Source organism: Anabrus simplex, chromosome 2 (assembly GCF_040414725.1).
Source record: "Anabrus simplex isolate iqAnaSimp1 chromosome 2, ASM4041472v1, whole genome shotgun sequence".
Lineage (NCBI taxonomy): Eukaryota > Metazoa > Arthropoda > Insecta > Orthoptera > Tettigoniidae > Anabrus > Anabrus simplex.
Genome location: NC_090266.1, coordinates 962,132,540 through 962,158,916, shown reverse-complemented (window position 1 = coordinate 962,158,916; position 26,377 = coordinate 962,132,540). Strand labels below are relative to the sequence as shown.

Genomic DNA, 26,377 nt, shown 5'->3' with positions numbered 1-26,377 from the left:
ATTCGCCCACCAAAGAAAATGTCACCTGGCCATGATTTAATACCAAATATCGTCCTTCAGCAACTCACTAAGAAAGCTATCGCTTACCTGGCATCTCCGCTAATGCTGCTCTGTATTAGGGTTATTTTCCTTCCAAGTGGAAATTCACCAAAATCGTTTTCCACAAACCCGGCAAACCTACTAGCCTCCCTTCAAGCTAGAGACGAGGGATGGCGAACCTATGCCACGCGTGTGGTTATGTGACACGCGAACGCAAATTCGGTGGCACGCCACATGAACATGTTCATATAGGCCTTGTACTACAGACTATACATACCTCGTGCATCGAATAGTCATAATGTTTCACGTGTAAGAATTAAATATTGAAAATCTAAATTCTACTTTCATTCGGGCGTGCAATATGGCAACACTGCTACACTGATCGGAAGTCAAGTGAGATGCGGCCGGCGAGCCCTTCATTCACCCACGTTAGTAAGTTAGTTAGTCAGTGAAGTTTAACTTGTGTGTGGTAGCCAGTAGCACATAATTATTCTTTGTGCGTAACTGTTTACTGTATGTCATTTTCTGGTGGTTTTGTATACGGACTTCGCAAACATGATTTCGGTGCCCAAAGAGACAGGAATTAACAAAGGTACTTATCGGATTTTTCAAGAACAGTTGACAAGGGAATTCGGACTGATAGAAAGAAGCAATAAAGCTTTGTCTTGCCTGTGTTCGAAAACAGTCGAATCTCGCACATTAAATGTAAAGCGCCATTTCGAGACGAATCATTCAAATGTTCGTTCCATTCCAAATGAAGAAATAAGAAAGTTCATTTCACAAAAAATCGAGCAATACACAGTAACTTGTCCTGACTGACTGACTGACTGACTGACTGACTGATTCATCATCGCCGAGCCAAACCTACTGGACATAAAGAAATGCAATTTTGGGGATACATTCATATTAACATGTAGATGCTCGCTAAGAGAGGATTTTTTGATATCCCGTCGCTAAGGGGGTGAAAAGGGGGGTAAAATGTTAAAATGAGTGTATCTACATCACAAAACTTTAAAAGTTTACATATTTAAAAATTGGTATTTAGAATCTTCTTTAAAAATAAGGAAACAAGTATTTTTTTGTTTTCGGAAAATCCCAATAGGAGGGGTGAGGAAGGGTGAAAAAGGGGTCGAATGCCTTTAATGAGGATACTTATATTTCTCACAAACTGCAGATGTTACAGACCTGAAAATTGGTGTTTGGGACCTTCATTAAATATGAAGAAACGTGTATTTTTTGTTTTTGGAAAATCGAATTAATGGGGGGAGGTGAAAAAGGGGGTTAATTTTTAAAATGAGTGTATCTATATCTCAAAACTTTGAAAGTTTACAGATGTAAAAATTGGTATTTCTTTAAAAATAAAGAAACACGTACTTTTGTTTCCGGAAAATAGCAATAGGAGGGATGAAAAAGGGGTTGAATGCCTTTAATGAGGATACTTATATCTCAGAAACTCTGCCTCTGTGGATCCGTGGTAGAGTGTCGGCCTCCGGATCCCAAGATAGCGGGTTCAAACCCGGCAGAGGTGGTCGGATTTTTGATGGGCGGAAAAAAGTCCATTCGACACTCCATGTCGTACGATGTCGGCATGTAAAAGATCTCTGGTGATACATTTGGTATTTACCCGACAAAATTAATTAAATCTCTGCCATAGACGCCCAAGAGAGATCCGGTTTACTCTGTCTGCCGTCTAGCGGACCTAGAGTAAAACGGAACGTCGAAATTGACGAGCAGACAGCCAGATGGCGTCAAATCGAAATGTCTGCAAACGGTAGCTGAGGCCATACGATTATTATTATTATTTATCTCAGAAACTGAAGATATTACAGACCTGAAAATTGGTATTTGGGACCTTCATTAAAAATAAAGAAACGTGTATTTTTTTGTTTTTGGAAAATCGAATTAATGGGGGAAGGTGAAAAAGGGGGTGAAATTTTGAGATGGGTCTATCTATATCTCAAAACTTTTAGAGTTTACAGATGTAAAAAATTGGTATTTAGAATCTCCTTTAAAAATAAGGAGACACGCATTTTTTTTGTTTTCGGAATACCCCAATAGGAAGGGTGAATAAGGGTTGAATGCCTTTAATGAGGATACTCATATCTCAGAAACTGAAGATACTACGGACCTGAAAATTGGTATTTGGGGCCTCTTTAAAAATAAAGAAACACACGCATTTTTGTTTTTGGAAATTCCAATTAGTAGGGGGGTGGAAAGGGGGGTGAATTTTTAAAATGAGTGTATATATATCCCAAAAATTTTAAAGTGTACAGATGTAAAAATTGGTATTTAGTATCCCCTTTAAAAATAAACAAACGTGTATTTTTTGTTTTCGGAAAATTCCAATAAGAGGGGTGAAAAAGGCTTGAAAATAGGGATACTTATATCTCGGAAACAGAAGATATTACAGACCTGAAAATTGGTTTTGGCATCTTCTTTGAAAATAAAGAAACACGTAATTTTTGTTTTTGAAAAATCATATTAATGAGGGTTAAACACGGGTGACAAATTGGGGTGAACTTTTAGAAAGACTGTATCTACAGTATACCTCAGAAACGTAAAATGTTACAGACATAAAAATTGGTATTTGGAATCTCCTGTAAAAGTAAAGAAACATAGGTGATTTGTTTTTGGAAACTCCACTTAAGGGGAACTAAAAAGGGGGTGAAATTTTAAAATGAGCATTTCTACAGCATATCTCAAAAACTTAACATGTTACTGAAGTGAAAAATAGTATTTTTTATCTCTATTAAAAATAAAGAAACATGTATTTTTTGTTTTCTGAAAAACCACTTGGGTGGAGGGGTAAAAGTGACTGAAAATGGAGTTGAATTCTTTTAATTAGGATACTGATATCTCAAAAGCTGAAGATGTTTTAGACGTGAAATTTGGCATTGGGAATTTCCTTTAAAAATAACGAAATACGTTTTTTTTGAAATCCACCTAAAGGGGGGAGGGAAATTGAAAAATTAATTGAATTATTTGTATGAGGATACTATTATCTCAAAAACGAAAGATTTTGCAGACGTGAAAATTGGTATTTGGAATCTGCTTTAAAATTAAAGAAACACGCATTCTCGGAAAATCCAATGAAATGGGAGGGGGTTTAAGAATTGAAAAAATTAATTGAATTAATTGTATGAGGATACTTACATCTAATAAAAACTAAAGTTATTACAGACGTGAAAATTGGTATTTGTATGTCCTTTAAAAACAAAGAAAAACGCATTTTGGGGGAAATCATCTTGGGGGGTAGGGGTGAAAAGGAGTTGAATTCAGTTTATGAGGACACACATCTCAAAAGATGTTAGGGTCGTAATATTTGGTATTTAGAAGATCCTTTACTATTAAAGAAACCAGTATTTTTAACGGGAAATTCACTTAAGGGGGGGGGGGGGAGTTTGAATGGAAGTGAAAGAAAGTTAATTCTTTTTATGGGGATACTTATATCTCAGAACAGAAGGTAATATACGTGAACATTGGTATTTGGAATCTCCTTTAAACATAAGGAAACGCCTTCTTATTTTGGGGGGGGGGGGAGTAAATCAACTTAACGGCGGTGGGGTGAAAATGGAGTTGAGACCAATTGATTTTGCTGTTCATAATGCACTTATTCTGATCATAAACTGATCATTATTAATCTTTCCTGGGTTCATTTTCAAGAACCATCTTTTCCTTTGGAGAACATAAAGTTAGATTACAATAGCTTCTACTGACATATAAATACAAATTTAAACACATTTGAAATAAACGATAGGAATGAGATAGACCGTGCAATTTTTCACCTCTATAATGAGGTCAATAATGCACGGAAGTATATCATTCGTGTTGCCAGAAATCTCGCGCACTTGCCTACGCGCGATGATGGTGCTGGTCACATTGTCAGCAATGACAATGGCAGCAGATGTAATTTACCGCCAAGTAGCGTTCAAAATGTGCGGACCGCGCTGGAAACGCGTCCTGGCCAGGTAATGACTACGATTGCAGTCCGGCCGCGGGTTCAGTACCGCCAAGGCACCCAAGACGACACCACGCCGGATCTCCTCAGGGATCTCATCCATATTAAAAATGCTTATAGGAAAAGATGGCAAAGATTTAGGGACCCAACTGGCCGGGTAGAATACCTGGACCTAGCCCGGGAAGTACGAAATCAATTGCTGGACAGAAAGATTGAAAATGGGAGGAACTTCGCCGTAATTTCTCAGAAAACGAGTCAGATCGCGAATTTCGGCGGATTATATATAAAACGTTAAGCATTCAATTATTAATTGTATTATAATACCGTAGCGAAGCACGGGTATCTTGCTAGTCCTATATAAATGTGAAATGGACATTTTTTCTTATGATAAAACTTAAATTATGTTTATTTATGTTCTGGAAACGTAGCCGAGAATTTCGTGCCATCTTGGAATGTCATTTAGAATTTCCCCAAATAGCTCTGCAATTTATTTTTAGTCCTACCAGAATTATACACTAGTGTCCAAAATTAAATCAACAAAAAGAAATCACAACGTAGTATCAGATGTAGTCAGATATAAAATACAAACATTGTAACATTATTTGTTTGATTTGCTGTTGATGAAGGTATATCCACAAACCACTATTGTGCGCTTTGCTGCAAAATGTATCCATGCTCACAAAGTTCTTCTCTGTAGGGCATGTGATCCCCTCTGGCAGCAGTACAGGCACGACAACGACGTGGCTTGCTGTAAATGGTGTTATCAATCTTATTTTGCGATAATAACGCCCATTCTTCCTGCACAGCAACTCTTATCTCCTGGAGAGTGCTTGGGGGAGTTGGCGTGAAACAATCCGTGTACCGAGGGCATCCCACACGATAGGTTTTAAGTAAGGAGAGCAAGCTAGCCAATCCATGCGAGCAATATTTTTGTTGCTAATTTCTTTACATCGCACCGACACAGATAGGTCTTATGGCGACAAGGCAATATTTTTAATTTGCAGGAAGACATCGACCAGCTGTGCTCTGTGAGGGCGTGCGTTATCGTCCATCAGTACGAAATTTTGCTCCACAGAACCTCGGAACACACGAACACGAGGTGCCAACATCACGTCACGATACCTGACGCCATTAAACTTGGTCGGTTTAACCGTAGTACTTTGTCAAAAGGTGTTCGAGTGGTTATCATAATGCCTCCCGACACCATTATTGATCCACCTCCAAACTGGTACCTTTCCACAAGGTCGGAGGGCCGATACCATGTTCCAGGTTCTCGCCAGAGGCGAATCTGTCGTGAAATCATTCTGAAGACTGAATCGGGACCGAAACGTAAAAAGAACATTGGCCCACTCTACGGCTCTCCAGGTGACATGTTGACTTCACACTAGACATGTTCCGTCCACACACATCAGGGGACCTATAAAACCAGTCGCCGACAGTAAAGGCCTTTCTGCCTAAACCGTATGTACATTGTTTGCCTCGCGACAACTGTTGCAGTGGCTGCTGCCCACGGTTGCTCCCACGGTTGCATCCTCTCGCCCTTATGGACAAATAACGGTCCACACTTCCAGATGTAATTCTTCGTCGTCCTTGTCCTAGTCTTCGTGACACATTTTCGGAATCTAAAAACTGGTGCCACATGCGAAAAACGACAGACTGATGAACATTAAACTATCTGGCCAGTTCAGCTTGCGACTGTCTTAACTTCCGTTCGTCCAATCGCTGTCCACCTCAGGGAGTCATCTAGGTGTCTTCTATGCGTCATAGCCGAATGTTTCCATAGTGAACGTGGAAGCTGGTCGAATACAACTAATAGGGGCGCCGACGTCAACGCTTTCATCGTTATTCGAAGACAGCCATGCCAATTACTGTGCGGAATACATGTTTTGTGTCATTTATTTGCACGTAACTTTCACCTGATCGTATTATGTGTCAACTGGACACAGGGGAGAAAGAATTTCCGGCTGTTTTCTTTAATTTTGGACACTGGTATAGATTCGGAAAGATATCTCAGTAAATAATACTTTATTTTAAATGGTAGAACAACACGAATGACAACTAAAACTTCGGGTTTGTTCCACGTTTTTATTCAACATTGTTACTAATTCATGAACATGGCTTAAATGCATTTTTATATCATGATTGTGCATCAGTATAATTTGTTCGTTTTTTCTATTTTATAATTTGTTTTGCTAGTTGCTTTATGTTGCACCGACACAGATAGGTCTTATGTCGACGATGGGCAGGACAGGACTGTGAGTGGGAAGGAAGCGGCCGTTGCCTTAATTAAGATACAGCCCCAGCATTTGCCTGGTGTGAAAATGGGAAACAATGGAAAAACATTTTCAGGGCTGCCGAAAGTGGGGTTCGAACCAACTATCTCCCAGATGCAAGCTCACAGCTGCGCGCCCCTAACCGCACGGGCAACTCCCCGGGATGTTATACTTTAGCCTATATCAATCTGTGTATATAAAATAACATGGACTGACTGACTGACTGACTGACTGACTCTAAGAGAGGATTTTTTTGATATTCCGTCACTAAGCGGTGAAAATGGGGGTGAAATTTTTAAATGAGTACATTTATATCTCAAAAACTTCAAAGTTTAGAGACGTAAAATTGGTACTTGGAATCTCCTTTAAGAATAGAGATATACGTACTTTTTCGGAAAATCCCCGACCCGGCCGGGAATCGAACCCGGAACCCTCTGAACCGAAGGCCAGTACGCTGACCATTCAGCCAACGAGTCGGACTTCTTACCATTTACCATGTGGATACTGAAGAGTGAACATAGCTCATTGATCCTCATTTTTATAAAACAAGAAGAACATGTTCTTACTTCTGATTCCATCACTAGTAAACTCTAACGCAAAAACATTCCACTCGTATTAATATTGGATATATCAGAACGGATGAGAGCTACCTTCAGCTAATTGTTGACGAACAGTTCCTTTGTAGTACCGGTTGGCAATTGCCTCTGACGATACCGATTAATAATCATATGATCATATAGTGCCAATTACTACTCGTCACATACGTACACAATTATACATTATACAATATGCATCGTTGTAATCGTGAAACGAGTATTAGTATCTGTAGTCGCACGATGCAGCATTTAGTCGTGCCTATCTCTATTATACACTTCGTGAGTATTACTATAGTCATGGTTCAAATATCGCCATGCATATCTTCTTATAAATTACATTTCTTTTTACGTTCTTTGTAAAATTCGGTTTAAAATTCACTCAGGAAAGAGAGGGATTGCATGCAAATTGTTGCAATCACTGTGTTCTAAACATGAGGTTAAATAATGAAAGTGACGAAAAATACTGCTGTTTTTGTGGGACTTTACCTGCCATTGTGGTGTGCGTCATTAGACTCTTTCTTTTCACAACATTTGTTGAGGTTCCTAATAGTACAGAAACAAACTACACTGCTATTGTCCTCCGTCGTTCCTTTCGTGTGCTACAGTGCCGTCATTTGCACGCTGCATGGCAAGTGTGGTTGGCTTTCAATGTATAATTATGGTAGTCATTTGGGAACATAACTATCCAGATCCTCATAATCTTACATAATGCTGTTATTGTTCGTATGAGGTTCAACTGGAAGCTAGGAATTCCTTGAATATCAGCACCTCATTTTTGTGTGCTTGAAACCTGTGTATTAACCTGTATATAAGTGGTATTTGTATTGCATGTGTGGCTCTAATTATCACCGTCATCGAAGATTGAGATTGTAATAGGGTACTCAACAGCAATACACACAATCCGGTTTGTGCTGAAAATCGCTCTGATTTCGGATCGAATATCTGAACTTTAGTTCCCTAGACCCTGTTTGGTGAGGATTTCAATTAAAGTTTTCAGCCTCGAATATCTGCATTCCTGACAGAATAAAAGTCTTTTCTTTTTCACCAGTTGCTTAACGTTGAATTTTCTGTGACGATAGATAGGACAGGGAAGGCAGTTTAATGACTGATATTCCACATCTGTCATTAATATGTTTCATGTACATATAGTATGTACCTATTCTATTCGTACGGGCTGTTTGCTTTAGTATTTCAACGCACTGCCAGAAAATAATAAACTGAAAAGGATTTAATTTACCGAACATATATTCAACAAAGCCTTCAGAAAACATATATCTACTGTATCTGTTTGCAATCATGTTAACCAAACATATAGACCTAGATTCGAATTAAGAAAAGCGCGCCCATAATCTTGTATCTTTCCTATTCGTACAAGTAAATTGAACATTTGAAATAAACAAAAATTAAAGGGTTAATGGAATATGTTGGTATCTAGTGGAATGTCCCCTAGCCTTTATAACTGTCTGACATCGTCGCCGCATAGAATACACTAATTTTTGGCACATATCCGGGCTGATTTTCTGCCATTCCTCAAGAATCACACTTTGAAGTTCCTCCTTCGTACGAACACGTTGCCTACGTAGATTCCTCTTCAACGTAGCCCAAAGATGTTCCATGGGATTTAAATTCGGAGACTGGGGAGGTGTTCTAAGCTGATTAGGAATGTTCCAGATCAACAATGTCTTATTAATATCAGCAGTGTGTTTTGGGTCATTATCATGCTGGAACATATAAACAGGTGGCATCCCTATTTTTTTCGGCACTCTGCTTCACGTTTTCCCTCAGGATTGCATTATAGCACTCCTTGTTCATTATTCCGTCAATGATATGTATGTTACCCATACTTCTGGCCGACATACTGCCCCAAAGCATTACAGACCCACCACAGTATTTTACAGTTGGGAGTGTATTCGCCACATCATTCTCCGTACCAATTTTTCTCCATATTCTGTGGATGCCATCTGACCAAAATAGGTTTATTTTTGTCTCATCAGACCAGATAACATAATTCCAGAATTCGTTCTCCTTATTTATATGTTCCTTAGCGAATGTCAGTCTAAGCCTTCTGTTTTATCTACTTACGTATGGCCTTTTCCGAGGGATTCTTCCATAGTACCCATGCAGATACAGGATCTGACGGATGGTGGAGTTGCTAATTTTCTTTCCAGTTCGTTCCTCCATGAGTTGCCTCAATATTAGTGCACTTAATTTGGAATCTGACTTTATCAGCTGAACAACAAACCGTTCTTCCCTTTCACTTAGACACTTTCTCCTGGGTTTCCTTGGCGTGCCTTTGTATTTAAATTTATCAACCACATATTGCGTCGTGTAATGTGTTCTATTAACCAGCTGTTCAATCTTTCGTAATGAAAATCCTTTAAGTATAGTGTTCTTAAGCTCCTTACTTAACTCTGCACTCTCACCCATGTCCACCACAGATACACTAGGAAGAAGATTAATGCACTTGACCAGACGCATGCCGTTACTGAGACTTCTCCAAGCAACGCAAACAAAAATTCGTCATCATCCTGTCCATGTGTACGAATACAACTGGTACACGCATTTGTCGAAGCCGGCACATTCATATCAAATATTTTTGCCTGTATGGAAATAAGCATGATTTTCACTAACGAATTATCATTGACAAACCATGTTTTTACCCGTAAAGTACGTTTTATTTCAATTTTTCAATCGTAAACGTGAATGTACGAGATTTCATAAGAAATTGAAGCCTGTACGAATAACAGAGAGACATACTGTAATATCTAGTATTGTACCGAACAGGTTAGCTCAGTGCGTTGCGGCACGGCCAGTTAAAACTCTATACTCGGGATGCAGATGGGTCCGAATCTCCCGATGGTCATCTTCCGATTTTCCGTGGTTTTTCTCTTTCACTCCGGAAAGAGCGGGATTGCATGAAAATTGTTGCAATCACTGTTTTCTAAACATGGTTCTAAACGTGAGGTTAGGTAATGAAAGTGACCGTAACGGGCGAGTTGGCCGTGCGATTAGGGCCGCGCAGCTGTGAGCTTGCATGCGGGAGATAGTGGGTTCGAGCCCCACTGTCGGCAGCCCTGAAGATGGTTTTCCGTGATTTCCCATTTTCACACCAGGCAAATGCTGGGGCTGTACCTTAATTAAGGCCACGGCTGCTTCCTTCCCACTTCTAAGCCTTTCCTATCCAATCGTCGCCCTAAGACCTATCTCTGTCGGTGTGACGTAAAACAAATTATTAAAAAAGTCCTAGTCCGTCCAATTACACCTACACATACAGGTAACACCCTCACACAACGGTGAAATGAAATGGCGTATGGCTTTTAGTGCCGGGAGTGTCCGAGGACATGTTCGGCTCGCCAGATGCAGGTCTTTTGATTTGACACCCGTAGGTGACCTGCGCGTCGTGATGAGGATGAAATGATGATGAAGATGACACATACATCCAACCCCCGTGCCAGCGAAATTAACCAATTAAGGTTAAAATTCGAACCCGGGACCCCTGTGACCAAAGGCCAGCACGCTAACCATTTAGCCATGGAGCCGGACCACACAACGGTACATGTAGCTTACTCCCTTGGGGTGTACCGGGAAAGGTAGCTACAGACATGGCGAGATGAACATGTCCTCGGACATTCCAGGCACTAAAAGCCATACGCTAAAAAAATCTAGGATTGTTTTATTTCATGATATGTATAATTTAAGCCTGCATATAACGTTTCTATGTTGTGATATTGTATATATTTTAACTTATATGACCAGAAGGATGAGTAAAGGCAATCCGTTTTGGTGTGATAAACGGCGAGTGAAAGGTAGGTAGAAAGTGTAAACGTCATCCCTCTGTATTAAATCGGGATGTTATTGAACTGTGTTCGGAGTGTGGCTTCGGTTTGAATAAGATAGGTGTGACGTCTCTTCCTCCTGGTGCCCAACTTTAATTTTATATGTTATACACTCACCGTAGTGTCGTTGGCTGTAATTGAGGTACAACCCTGACGTTTTCACGGCGTGAATGTGGGAAACTTCAGAAGACGATTTTCAGGGTTGCTGACAGTGGGTTTGCGATCCATTATTACCAGTGCAAACGCACAGCTACATCACATGTACGACGTAAACAACTCTTTCGGTAGAATAAAAAAAATCCTGACTGATCGAGTTGGCTGCGCGGTTCGAGTCACGTAGCAGGGAGTTTGCATTCGGGAGATAAAGTGTTCGAACCTCACCATCCGCAGCTCTGAAGATGGTTTTCTATGGTTTCCCATTTTCGCACCAGACAGATGCTTGGGCTGCACCATAATTAAGACCACGGTCGCTTCCATTCCAGTCTTAGCCTTCTCCTTTTCCATAAGACCTGTCTGAATCGGTGCGACGTTAAACCAATAACGAAAAGGAACCCCCCTTTTTTCTTCCGATTATCACCTTGCTTACCGTATGTTGTTAGATCCTACAGTGTTTTCTGATGACGTGATGCTAACCTATTGCAATTGAGAAATGCGGAAAATACATTATTTTTATCCTCTTTGATTCCGAAAGACGAAGGCTTTACTTCGTTTCTTTCCTTTCCTTCGCTACCCAATCCCTGCCGTTATTAGCGACGAAAATTAAGGTTATAATTTATGGATTCTAAGCGTTCTCTGGGAAGAGCGAGGCAAGCAAGTCTGATGGAGATTAATCTCATCCTTCTCAATCATCCGTGATGATTGCCGTCTTACTTCTGTGGTTCTTCAATTCATGTGAGGTAGATTTCTGTGATTCCGTAGTACGTCTGACAGGGCGCCAATAAAGTAGCTTTACGGAGTGATCCACCAGCCCCTACCATTCGTGAAGATACGCAACCTCCCATCCACCACTGCAATTTTTTTAGGTCGATATTGCTCTGCAACCTACATGTGAGAAACGTAAAACAAGCTAAAGTTGAACAGGAAAAACACCCATTTGCCATCTTCGCACCAAGATTAAAGGAACAATTCATAAACATACGGCTTATTGCGTGCTGTTAAAATACGAGTAACGCTAATACTATCAAATTTCGTGCAAAGTGGTCTGTTGTTATAGAACCCAAATAAACGCTGTAAGAGAGTGAGACGCAAAACACGAGCTTTAAATATCGAGGTGAAATGGTATACCTGAGTAGCGTATTTCCCGCTAGCAAAGGACTGCATTTTTGTCATTGTGGATGGAACATTTAGGTACCGGTAAGGTCTGTGATATCTGAAATTTGATCCATGCTTCGAATCCTTCTCTGTGCTGATTCATTTTACCTGTGTACGGCAGAATCCTTTGAGACGATAACACGCTATTCCGTTAAAGAATTTGGAGGAATAAACTATAATTTATTTCTGGTTTCGGTGTTATTTATATTTTAATATGTTATTAATATGTAGTATTGCATCATAAAATGCGGTTTTTATTTCTTAACTCAAGATGTATTTTTAATATAACAAACTATTGAAAAGAGTACAAAATCTATAAACGTAACATGAGTACACGTGTGTACTCAGGCAGTCTGATTAAAACTGTTGCGTAGGGAGCATTTTGAATTCTAGAAAAGATTACTTTGGAGTAATTAGCGTTAAATTGATTCAGAAATAAGACCTCTCATTTCATCGTTTCTCAGTATCCTATCGAGCACGTTCACTTCCTTTTCTTTTTCTGCCCTTAGTGGTTGTGCTAAATCGCAGTCAAACACTGAAAACTTCAGTAATTATAGATGTGATTTAAATGACTGCGCGGAACCTTCAAAAGTGACCTCACGATGAAATAGATTTCACCATGTTTGCCAAGTTATGGAGTACGTACTAGCAACAGAATTTCATAAAGAATAGAAATTGAAAAATATTCAAGTAGTCCCCATAAAACAACTGCCGCCTTTACCACTACCGTTGTCACTTTGTGCATCTCAAAGCGCACATGATTTTGCTCTTCAGTGAGTATCAGGAATAATTTTCTACTCATGTGGCTCAACTGACAAACATTTGTCTGGTGGAAAAGCTCTAGTTGAGCATATGATCTTCTGTTTGTACCTTGACCTGAACGGCCAACCTGCTAGTGGGCTTGTTTTTGAGAATATCCTTCTCTCCAGACGAATTTTGGGATCGTTCCTTGGGTTAGATCAAAACTTACGGTAGCTTGGCGTCTTTCAAAACCACGAATAATTGAAGGAATTCACTCTTAGCCGTACACTGTTCGTACTCGGATTGCCTTGTCTTTCAAGGGAATAATTTTCTTGTTTTTGTTAGTGTTAACCCTGTTCTTAGTATCCAACAATCACCGCGACATGATCGTGGCTGGTGAGAAAGAATTATTCAGGAATAGTAGTTGGTCACCTTGGTTTCACTTTAATTCAGTGAAATAATTTCTCGCCTTTGTTGAATGTAATTATCGAAATATGTTCTTATTCTCTCTCTTGTTATAATAATCTGCCGCGTTAAAACCACCTTGATGCACTCTCATAGGTAGCACTAACCAGGTGAATAGCTTGTCTCCATCCGATCTCCATTTCATGTAACAACCACAGTCTGAATTTTTGGAATGCACGATAACAACACAAGTCATGCAGTGGGAGAAATAACTGTAGGGGAAGCGAATATTTTCAAGGTTCCGATTAGCCCACAATAAACCAATCAAAGGAAGACAGAGCAGTTTTGTCTTGGAGGCCCAGCCCCACAATTATCACGAGAGACCTACTTAAAACAGATGAAATGCCATTGTTTTATGAGGCTAAAGCCTAGCTAAAATGGCAGCATTGTTATTATACCAGGAACAGTTACAGTTGCTTTCTTCGAGTCCTTGCGTATAATGATGATTATAAATAATAATGGTAATTGCCAAGGCGGACGGACCATCTTCTGGCGGCATATGGAGGACACACAGGGTGATAGCCAAGTCCTGGAGGGAGTCTGCTACTGAGTACCTCCCATGGCTCCATTGAAGTGCCCACATTTAAAAAGGAAGCTGTAAGGAGAATCCATCGATCACAGGATAAACGAAGGAATAAAACTAATATTTATAGGAGAAAGCACAATAACTAGTAGGTTACTGCTTTCAGTAAAATACACCTCGGATGTAATATTCATGTAAATTCAGTAGGCTTAAGAAAACCTCTTGTGGCTTTTACTATGAACTCAAGCATTCTAATTAACCCTATATTCGTATTTCAAAACGTACTTTTACTGTGAGCTCTCTCTTCTGAACCTGACTGAGTAGCTCAGTTAGCTAGGCACTTATCTTCTGTGTTTAAGGTTGCAGGACGTAATCCAGGCACATGCAGGTGACTTTTACGGGTGCTCAAATGCAAGAGACTCTTGTCGGCAGTTTAACTGGTACGTAAATGCACACATCGGACTCTCCAGCACCTCTTAAAACCATTATACATGGGACGTTGAACACAGAGCAAAGACAGCAAGCAGGCGTGTACCCTTACGTCCTTGTTACTGTCAGGAGCATATCCTCCTCTCCAGATGAAGTTTGGGATGGTCTTGTGGGTTAGATCAAAACTTCTGCTAGCTTGCCGTCTCCTAAAACCATGCATAATTGAAGGAACTCACGGCCACCAATCCCCAAGTTCTTGTTGGCACGTAAAAACACCCTTCGGACTCTCCAGCATCTCTTAAAAGCGTTAGACAAATTGGACGGTAACACATACTAAAGCAAGCAATCAATCAAGCATGTACCAGCATGTACCTTTACTTAAGTATTACTGTCGTGATCATAGCCGCGGGAAATACATAGAATCTACATCGGTTTCTAATGCACACGAAACAAATTACTTGAGTATTTCCTTTAAAAAACTACTCCTACGGAGGACTTGTTAGCCGAATGACAGCGTCACCGGTTTCTCAGCAAGACAGCCGCAGTTCGAATCCTGGTCAATGCATGTAGGATTTGTGATACGAAATCCTGCCCCCGTGGTTAGCATTCCGCGAAAACTAGAGGTCCTTTGGCTATGATCTCTTTATAAAGAGTCAGGTAAAACTAAAAGCTTGCTTGTCCATATACAAATCCCTCCTGGGTGATTATCACGAGGCAGTATTCTTTTTCTTTTTTCAGAATAGTGCTGCCTAAACTTATGTAATACTTCCCTTAGAGAGAGAGAGAGAGAGAGAGAGAGAGAGAGAGAGTCAAATGACTTGGTCCTGGGACTAGTTTTTATTTATCTCACAGTTTGAAGTAATATACAAGGTTTCTTCCCGTTTGCGACCATTCCCATTTGCGACGGATCATGAATTGATGATTAATTGTCCCATTAGCGACGAAGTATAAATTCTCATAGTGCGGAATTTCCTGTTAGCGACGGAATGTTCAATAATTGTGAGAGTTCCCTGGAAACCCCCTGCTCGAGAATGCAGTCGGTACACATTTGGTTTGATAACTCGTCATTCTGTCTGTGCCTAAAGGGGCCCATTCACAGTCGAGCCAGTTGGCGAGCCCGTCCATGTATAAAATCCACACCCCGAACCCGACTGGCTCGACGGTGACCATACACTGGCGAACCCGTTGGCGGACCAGTCCGCCAGTCTGTATTGCAAATAGTACGTGCATTGCCTAGTTTTTGTTATAGAGAAAGTGGGTTCGAATCCCACTGTCGGCAGCCCTGAAGATGGTTTTCCCTTGGTTTTCCATTTTCACACGAGGCAAATGCTGGGACTGTACCTTAATTAAGGCCACGGCCGCTTCCTTCCAACTCCTAGGCCTTTCCTATCCCATCATCGCCATAAGACCTATCTGTGTCGGTGCGACGTAAAACCACTAGCAAAAAAATGTTTTTGTTATGGCCCAACGAAAACATTCCAAAGTGGCTGTAGCTGTTGCAGAATTTGTGCAATGATGAAGTAAAGAAGAAGAAACGTGTGTGAATGAAGGAATGGTTGAGAGATAAACTAGGATTTTCACATGTTAGCCTATTAAGAACTCTGTGCGTACAAGAACCTGGAGATTATAAGAACTTTCTGCGTATGGATAGCGACAGTTTTTGCGAAAAATTGTTGGAGTTGATTCGGCCAAACATAGAGAAACAGGAGACACACATGAGAGATACCATCTGTGCTGAAGAGAGGTTAATTGTAACATTGCGATTTCTTTTTTTTTTTTTTTTTTTTTTTTTTTTTTTTTTGCTAGTTGGTTTACGTCGCACCGACCCAGATAGGTCTTATGGCGACGGTGGGACAGGGAAGGGCTGGGAGTGGGAAGGAAGCGGTCGTGGCCTTAATTAAGGTACAGCCCCAGCATTTGCCTGGTGTGAAAATGGGAAACCACGGAAAACCATCTTCAGGGCCGCCGACAGTGGGGTTCGAACCTACTATCTCCCGAATACTGGATACTGGCCGCACTTAAGCGACTGCAGCTATCGAGCTCGGTCATTGCGATTTCTAGCGACAGGGAAAAGTTATGAAGACCTGAAATTTAGCAGTGTAATATCTCCTCAGCTACTTGGAAAAATCATTCCTGAGACGTGTTGGGCAATCTTCGATACGTTGCAGTTGGAATATTTGCACGTAAGTGGGCCTACACAATTTTGATTGTGATGTATTATATGTTATTAGTTTGGGAAATGTTATTCACTACTACTTAGAAATGTTATTCACTACTACTTATGACATACAGAAAATTCGACTACTGTAGTAATGTATGATACATAGCCTACTTACAGTATTAACAAGTTAAGTGCAGAGGCGCGAGAGTCATATATGTCATAGCACAATGGTCTATAGGCTAATAATATTTGTACGAGAGTATCGGGAGACCATGGATCCTTCTTCTTCAAATTACTATTATTACTATTATTGTTGTTATTGTTATTATTATTAGCGTTCGAATGTCGCACTAACACATGGAAGGCATTGCGTGACGCAAGGATGGGAAAGCTACAGGACTCGCCCGGTACATTTCAATAAATTCTTCCCGGAACTGCTTATTCTTCTCAAAAGTCATTGCTAGTTGAGGTAGGCCTAATTAACTTACACAGAAACCAAATAAAGCTACAGACGAAACCACAGTGAGCCGGTCAGGTAGTGGCCATACACACACTGACGGGTTGGCGAACCGGTCGGGTTCGCTGGTTTAGCAGTCGAACCGCCAACACGGACCCAACCTCGAGCCCAACCCTCAACAACCCCCCATACACCTTCGAGCCGGTCAGTGCGACCAAGGTCACGAACGGGCTCGCCAACCCGCTCGACTGTGAATGGGCCCCTTAACTTTGGTTCAGTCCGGTTCATTGTGGAATTTTATTTCACCTAAGAGAGGTACGCACTTCTGGTTAGCGCTAACAGTTGACCTTATCACACTTTTTCTTGCATAGTCTTGCAGTATCATGAACATTTCATTCTTAGATCTGTTCTGTCACTCGTATCGAATTTTACACAGATTTTTCAACAGATATTCAATCAATCTTAATCGATTCGTTAAATCTTCAGATTGTAGGGGAAGGTCGGGAGGTATCGGACGGCGGCTGGTATCGGACAATTCACAGATGTCTTTGTTAGCAGCATGTGGCAGAACCTGTTTAGCTACTCTCAGGTCCGCCTGCATGTTTGAAGGGTGGGTGCATCCTATTCAGTCGAAAGGCAGGGTCGTTTATGAGTGGTGGTGTACTTTTGTCCTTTGTGTGATTTTCGGCCGGCACGGATTTACTTTTACCAAGAAGTAGCAGCAACAAGGATAAGTTGCACTGAAATTTAAGTACATTAGCAGAAGCAGTATTCCTTACTCTGTAATATCGTGGGTTTAGAATCAGTTTCTTTTCGAACGTTCTCGTTCAGTTCCAGTTCTTTCTTAAGGGAGTCATTCGGGCGGTATCGGACACGGAACTGGCGTGCGGTATCGGACACACAGGTTGCAGTTCCGTCCGCGTTACCGATAGTACTATCCTTTGTTTTAGGTAAGCATGGGGAAGATACGAGGATAATGGAAAGAAAGAAATATAATATTAGCCGTGAATAGTGTCAGGGACAATAGAATGAGTTTTAGAGAAGCCAGTCAATGTTCCTCTGTTCCACAAAAGCACGTTAGATGATAGAAGCAAAGCTCTTGAAGCTGGTAAAGAGATTCCAATAAAAGTGTGTACGGCGAACATTGAGACTTTTCAGAGAACATTCTCAGATGAAGAAGAGAATGACCTGTACATGCATATCAAGGCCCCGACAGTCAGCTCATGCCACTCATCAAAACAGAATTTTTAAAACTTGTATATCAATTTGCTGAGGAATTGAGAGCTGAACATAGGTTTAATAAAACTAAAATGATGGCAGGAAAGACCCTTTTTATGATTTTCTGAAGAGGCATTAAGGCCTCCGTTTGAGGACGGCTGAGTCTATCAGTTTGCAGCGAGCAGTAGGCTTCAACAAGGAGCAAGTGGACATATTTCTGATAAATTAAATGATCTCGTGACTAAATATTTGTTTAGTCCATCAAGAATCTTCAACGCTAATGAGTGTGATATTTGCAGAATGGCTAAACGTTAATTAGTTTTATTTTGAATGTGAAAAAAATAAATTTTTGTTAAAAAAGATTGACGTCCGATACCACCCTCCATTTTTCAAACCTACGAAAGTGTAATGACCTCCTTAATTTGTTAATATTGTCCGTGATTTTAATTGTGATTAAATATATTCTAGTGAGTACGTTGATACAAGAATATAGATGCTTATAAAATGCATTACATGAATTTTTTTCCTATTCCATAAACAAATTATGGCAGAAAAGTTAAACTGTCCGATACCTCCCGACTTTCCCCTATGTTAGTTTAATAGGCAGCGGAATTCTTTTGTATGCTACTGGCGCTGTGACTCAGCTGTCAAAACTAGTTAGTTCTTCCTTCCCTAGGAAACCGTTCGACGCTAATGGCATCGTCGCTAACGCCACTGCACCAAATACAACACCAGAACTTTGCTGGAATTGAGAATTGAAGAACTGGAGGAAAGAAGACATTCGAAATGGTCTCCGAATGTTGTCGGAGCCTCGTATTGTGCCACACAACCATGAATTACTATTCGTGATGCGTGTACTTCCTAACATCACATTCAAGTTACAATCAGTCGTCGTCGTTGTCGCAGAGCTAATTTACAAATTTCGAGTCATAATGTATTTTTAAATTCCTCTGTCATCACTAACAAATCTGACCTCATTGTCACTGATAAAGTACTTTAGAACACATGGATCATGGACATGGCTATATCAAATTCCCATGACATTAAGATCCATGAAAAAGCCAGCAGATACATAAATCGGGCAGCAAAAATAAAATTTCCTCTGGAAGCAGCGAACAGTTACCGATCGTTTGCTCTGACAAGTGATATTTATCCTGCTAGTAGATCGACTGACATGACTTAAGATAACACGAATATAATGCTACTTGCTTTACGTCCCATTAACTACTTTTACGGTCTTCGGAGACGCCGAGGTGCCGGAATTTAGTCCCGCAGGAGTTCTTTTTACGTGCCAGAAAATCTACCGACACGAGGCTGTCGTATTTGAGCACCTTCAAATACCACCGGACTGAGCCAGGATCGAACCTGCCAAGTTGGGGTTAGAAGGCCAGCGCCTCAACCGTCTGAGCCACTCAGCCCGGCAATACGAATATCGTACCGTGTAAATTAGTTTTCGTTTTCTGAAAATCTTATTTAATTATTAGGCTAGTTAAAAGAATGTCTTCGACGAGAAGAGACACCAGGCATGGATTGATGTCTGTAATAGCTGGAAGATGAAGATGATGATGATGTTGGCAGTTTTATTTGTTGTTGTCGGGTCATCAATCCACAGACTGGTTTGATGCAGATCTTCATGCCACCCTATCCCATGCTAACATCTTCATTTCTACTTAACTACTTCATCCTATATCTATTTTAATCTGTTTGTCATTTTCATGCCTTGGTCTATCCCTACCGACATTACCGCCTACACCTTTCTTGAAAACTAACTGAACAAGTCCTGGGTGTCTTAAGATGTGTCCTGTCATTCCACCTCTTCTTCTGGTCAAATTTCACCAAATCGTTCTCCTCTCACCAATTCAATTCAGACGGAGCGAGATGATCGTGGGGTTAGGGCCGCGTAGCTGTGAGCTTGCATTCGGGAGATGTTGATTTCGAATCCCACAGTCCGCAGCTCTGAATGTGGTTTTCCGTGGTTTTCCCTTTCCACACTATGGAAATGGCGGGGGTGCATTTTAGTTAAAGCCACGGTCGCTACCTTCCCAATCCTAATCCTTTCACATACTTGCGTCGCCAAAAACCTTCGATGTGTTAGTGCGACGTTAAACCACTAACGAAAAAGAAAGTACGATTCGTTATCTCTTCATTCGTGATTCGATTTACCCATAATACCTTCAGCTTTCTTCCGTAACACCGCACTTTCAAAAGCTTCCATTCTCTTTCTTTTTCAGCCACAGGGTTTTCCGTATAAAACTCAACCGCTCGCACGTGTGGTTGAGCCAACGCCGCACAGTTTGTCGAATCCCATATCCAGGTGGAAAAAATTCACTGCCGCAAATCAAAGCAAAACCTGGCTCATTCGTTAGTGAACAAACCAGATGGTGACCTTCGGTCTTCCTTTCCGCTTTCTGGTGCGTAGGATGGAGGTGACAGGTGCTGAAACGTCTTCCTGGCAGTTATCAGCTCAGTTGATAGGAGGTGTCGGAGTGAACCGAACGTTGTGTTTCTAGGGAGTTCAAAGAGGTGTTGTCTTCTGTGGCTCATGGAATAGTGAAAACAGGTATGTGTTCTCACTTTTATAAGTAATACAAGCGCCCTGCACTAAATAAAATATTTACAATGCGTTGTAAAAGGAAGCGGTTGTAGAAAATTAGATTGTTTTTAGATTTTGCTTGAAAAAAAAAAAACGTTACGAGTGCCTCATAGTCCCACTTTAAAACATCATGCGATGGGAAATTTAATACAGATTCAGGATCTGTAGTGGTTTGGTTGCGCACGAATGTGCATGATGGTTTATTTTTTTATTTTCAGTGACTATGTGGGCGTAACCGCGAGAAGAATTTTTCAACGCATGGCGGTCGTGTCGTAAAGAGGGGCGTTCAGAAGTCATATTTCAATATGTTATGAATAAATTTGAGCCTACAACTCTTATTGACACTCGGGTTCAGGAGCTAAGAAACAAAATTAAGTTGATATCCCATAATATAAAAAATGGGAGTCCGCAGGAAGAAGAGAACAACGATTCCGAGAAAAAATCGATTGATTAAATGGGACGGATTCCATCGTGTTAAGTGAACAAGACGACATTGCTCCAGCGTATGATCCGAAAACAAGTTGTGTCCGTAACAAAGCCGGCCGTCACCATAAGGAATTGAAGGACTGTTCCGTAAAGACGAAGAAGCAAAAAGTGTTTGATATTACCGAATCGCATAGTTTGGAGGAAGTCGCGTTTGCTGCTGAAGATTCTTTTCGACCAAACGGGAAAAGAGATGCAGCAAATTTCATAAAAGAGCTTTATTCCTCCCCAACAAGAGGCACAAAATTTCAGAAAGCTCTAATTGCTCATAAAAAGGAGCAGACAAGCGTCCATTTACACCGGAGGAAGCCTTAGCGCTATACGTTGACACCAAGTCTACCTCGTACGGTTATAAATTAATGTGGAAACGTGCCATGGATTTAGGGCATTTTATTTACCCCTCATATTACGCTTTAAACAAAGCTAAAAATGCGTGTTATCCTGCGGAGGGAGATATGATTATTAGCGATACCTCAGCTACTGTAAAGTTACAGGCAATATTAGATCTAACGGTAAAACGCTTAGTTGATACCTTGCCTGTGCAAAGTACTGACCCCTCTGCCGCCCTTATCAGCAAATGGGGATGTGACGGAAGTTCAGGTCACAGTTGTACAAACGAAGATTTAAGGACCACAGTAACACAGATGAGTATTTGTTTGTAATCTGTTTCGTTCCTTTAAAAGTGCACCTGAATGATGCCAATAAAACTGTCATTTGGACAAATCCCAGGCCTTCATCAACGCGTTATTGCCGGCCAATAACATTTCATTTTGAGAGGGAAACATCTGAAATCGTCAAACGTGAAGTTGAGTTGATTGAAAACCAAATAAAAGAGCAGACACCATCTTTGGCTGGAAACTGGACTGTAGTTCACAGCTTTCTGCAAACCATCGTAGGTGTAACAAGAATACTGGACTGAAATTCTCATTGTTATTCATACTTTATCCAGTTTTAAATAGTATGTTTACCACTGTCATAAACTCCAGTATACACATCCAAGTCGTGATTTTTAATCCCATAACTGGACGATTCTTTTGTTGCTTTCGGTCTTTTTTACACCTCCCCTTTCCCCTCACCCCTATATATTTACCCCTGAAGATCGTACACTTCAGACGATGCCAGATATGAATTCAGCGACCTGGAAAACGGTATATTGCCAACTTTTAATAGGATCCCAGCACTAAAAACTACGTTATTAATTTTTTCCACTTAGAATTGGAATTCGACACACTGTTCGCCGCGCCGCGCCGGTGGCAGGCTAGCTTCCCTCACACCCGCTGCTCAGCTGGCAACAGCCGACCTGTACTCCGTCGTCGCTTTTAAATCGGTAATCTGCATATACATTATAAGAAACTGAAGTAAAGTCTCATCGGAAAAAAAAAATGAAATGGCGTATGGCTTTTATTGCCGGGAGTGTCCGAGGACAAGTTCGGCTCGCCAGATGCAGGTCTTTTGATTTGACGCCCGTAGGAAACCTGCGCGTCGTGGTGAATGTGATATGACGACACATAAACCCAGTCCCCGTGTGAGCGGAAATAACCAATTATGGTTAAAATTACCTACCCTACCTGGAATCGAACCCGAGAACCCTGTGACCAAATCCCAGCACGCTCACCATTTAGCCATGGATCCAGATACAGCAAATGATGAAAATGTTGTCCTTCCGCAGCTAAACATGCATTGTAATGTGTAAACACATTTCGATTGATACGATTTTGCTCGATCACTGTAATGTTTCTTATTGCAGTTCGTATGTTTCCTCAAGTTTGTCCAGTGTGCGTGGATTTGTTTGGTACACTTTTTCCTTCTATGTACCTCACAAATAAAAATCACAGTGGGTTAGATCTAGGGAGCGGGAGGGCCATAAACCAGCAATAATGACTCTATCTTCAAACACTTCCATAATTGTATACATGGCTTCCTCTGCTGTATGAACTGTTGCGGAAACTTGTTGAAACCAAGAATATGACTTTTCTTCTTCCCTTAGCTGATTGAAAAATGGGGTGAGAATGGAATTTCGATACCGCTTTCTATTTAGGCCTACTACAGATTGCGGTGTGAAGGACAGGAAGCAAGCCAGACAGCCAGGTGGACCACGTTAGGGAAAGCCGGCCGACCTTGGCTCAGCGCGCGTAAGCGGTCAGGTTTTATACAGAAAGCGTGGTAGTTATTGTCCATGTTTGATTTTCATTTTATTTAGTGTATGGTAATATAAAGGTATATACAAGTTACGTACATCTTAGAAGAAAGATACAGCGAAATAATAAGATCGTAAAATCAGTTACAAATCCAAATCTAGATGGGAATCCACTGGACAGCTTCGTTAGATGCGAGATGAAGATCTGTCAAACTGTCCTGGAAAGCTCAAAGTAGGGCACTCAAATGCAATAGGCCTAAGCTGCGTTAAACTGTCCGTAACTGCTCGCCACAATCGCAGTTACGTCCGCTGCATACCTGAAGCTGTACGTGTCCCCTGGATGGTGGTAAACGAGTGACAATACTAGAATGAGACCGAACTGTCTGAACAAACCTCTCGATCAAAGAACAAGGGGAAATAGAAGTAGAAATAATAGTACTAATAATAATGGCCTATGGCTTCCGGAGAATACTAGTGCAGATCTTTCGATTTGACGCTCATGGGCGACCTGATTGTTTATGAGGATGCAACATAGTGTTACCGAGCTTGATAGCTGCAGTCGCTTAAGGGCGGCCAGAATCCACTATTCTGGAGATAGTGGGTTCGAACCCCACTGTCGGCAGCCCTAAATATAGTTTTCCGTAGTTTCCCCATTTTCACACCAGGAAAATGCTGGGGCTGCACCTTAATTAAGGCCACGGCCACTTCCTTCCCACTCCTAGCCCCTTCCTGTCCCATCGTCGCCATAACACTTATCTGTATCGGTGCGATGTAAAGCAACTTGTAAAAAAATCTAATGTTGAAGACAGCACAGATACCCAGTCACCGAGCCAGAGAAAATAACCAACGATCATTAAATACACGATTCGGCCAGGAATCAAACCCCGGACTCCTTGGACCTAGAGCCAGCAAGATGAACGGTTAGCCATGGAGGCAGACACTGATTGTAGATGGCCAAGCATGCAATTAGGCCAAGGAGTGGTCTTGAATAGATAATATTTGACTTATTTTCTCCAGTACTCGGGAAGCCGTTCTTCTAGGCTGAATGGTCAGCATACTGGTCTTCGGTTCAGAGTACCTCAGGTTTGAGGACTGGGTGTTTGTGTTCGTCTTCATACACTTGTCTTAATCTAAATGCAATATAACACACTACCAACCGCCATAGAAATACGCAAGCTGGCCTTATGAACCTAACTTAGCAGGTTCGATCCTGGCTCAGTCCGGTGGCATTTGAAGGTGATCAGATACGTCAGCCTCATGTCGATAGATTTACTGGCACATAAAAGAACTCTTGCGAGACAAAATTCCGGAACTTTGGCGTCTACGAAAACCGAAAAAGTGGTTAGTGGAACGTAAAAGAATTATTATTATCATTATTATTATTATTATTATTATTATTATTATTATTATTATTATTATTATTATTAGAAACATGCAATAGTGAATACATCCCTCCACATGGAGTTGGCGTCTGGAATAGCATCCGACGGTAAAACTAGGCTAAATCCTCGAAAAATACCTACTCCCCCAATATGTATACACTAGAAGGCCAGGAAGAAGAAACGGAAGAACAATTTTAGTTGTTCAGTACTCAGAAAATTTTGAAATTTACTGCGTTCCCTTTTCTTAACGGCATATTTGAGCAATGGACCTGTTTATTCCAGGCTTGTTGAACCAGCTATTGTTTGCAGTGTAAGGGGAAGTTTATTTTTTCTGCGAGATATATAATAACTAGAATTATTGTTGAGGAAAATGTGTCTCCCATTGGGCTATGAATAGGATGATTATAGGTGTGATTATCCCGCCGATGTATAGTGAACGGTTATTTCGCCTTCCACCATACTACTCAATAGCTCAGCACTCCATTATGAAGATATGACAAGGCTCGTTCTACGTTCATCAGAAGCGATACACGTGACTAAAGACACAGTGACGCCACTCCACAAGCCTCCTATGTCAACTCGTTTTTTGTTGGTAATGTTGACGGGGTAGATCAGGGGTGTGAGTTACAATGTATTGTCCACAAGTTGATTATCGAATTTCATAGATTTCAACGGCATAATATAAACAATATCGACGGTGAGATGGCGGCCCCGCTCTAGGAAGCCAAGAATAACATCCGAGAGGATTCGTCGCGCTGACCATACGACACTTCATAATCTGCAGGTCTTCGGGCTGAGTAGCGGTCGCTTGGTAGGCCATGGCCCTTCGGGGCTGTTGCGCCATGGGATTTGGTTTAGTTTGGTTTGAAGTAGTGAAATTAAGCCACAGCGGGTGCAGGGGTTAGTAGTGATACATTGCTCTTGTCGGACGAACTCCGAAGAACTACCTCGGGGACTCAGAACTTGTAAATCAGGACCTATTGTGATCGGACTAACACTCGGGAGTTGGCTCAGGCGCTAATTATGATACTTAGCTCTTATGAGACTAACTCTACGGACCTGGTACAGGACTGTATCAGGGTCGCGGAACTGTGCTAGGTCTACTGAACAAATTGGCTGCTATACATTTCTTTTATGTTGATTTGAAGTCAATATGGTGGTAAAATACTTTGAACCCTTCAGAAAAATACTCTACTTGGATTGTGTCAGCATGCTAAGAAATTGTCTCAAAAATCTTCCAGTGATTATAAACCATGTTTTTATAGCGTGTTGGAAAGCTCCTTGCAAGCAGTTATGTTGTATGTATGGGCCTTTCTTTAATAAGGGCAATGGTTTCGCAACTGAAGCCAGTACCAGTTCTGTGCAGTGGTATTAGAATCTTAATACTGAAAGAATAGCGAATATTCGCGTATAATTATCACGGTATGGCAATTCGAACTTCTTTACGCGTTTTCGGGCTGGCAGAAACACTTTCTAGAAGAACAGAAATGAGACAGATCAGAGGCAGTTAATACGGATATATCATCTCCAGCATATTGAGTGGGTTAACTTGTAACCACTAAAAAGACCACTTCCAGCTTGAATATTCTTATAAAACTGCATTTGAGGTGTAGCAACAATCGGAAATATGGCTCCGCTACAATTCATGTTGCCCGTTAGGGAAACTCTTTTACTTTCTTAATTACCATTTTAAAGTCATGAATGTCCTTTAAATATTTTAATTACCTTATAATTTCTGCTTTACGTTATCGCAGCCACTGGTCATTGTGTATTCA

General features: G+C 41.0%; 1 protein-coding gene across 2 annotated transcripts in view; it reads left to right on the top strand.

Annotated features, from left to right (window-relative positions):
- LOC136864578 (obg-like ATPase 1) overlaps positions 1-26,377 on the top strand; it is a 481,779-nt gene that overhangs the window by 381,847 nt on the left and 73,555 nt on the right. The gene's annotated exons all lie outside the window — the stretch shown is intronic.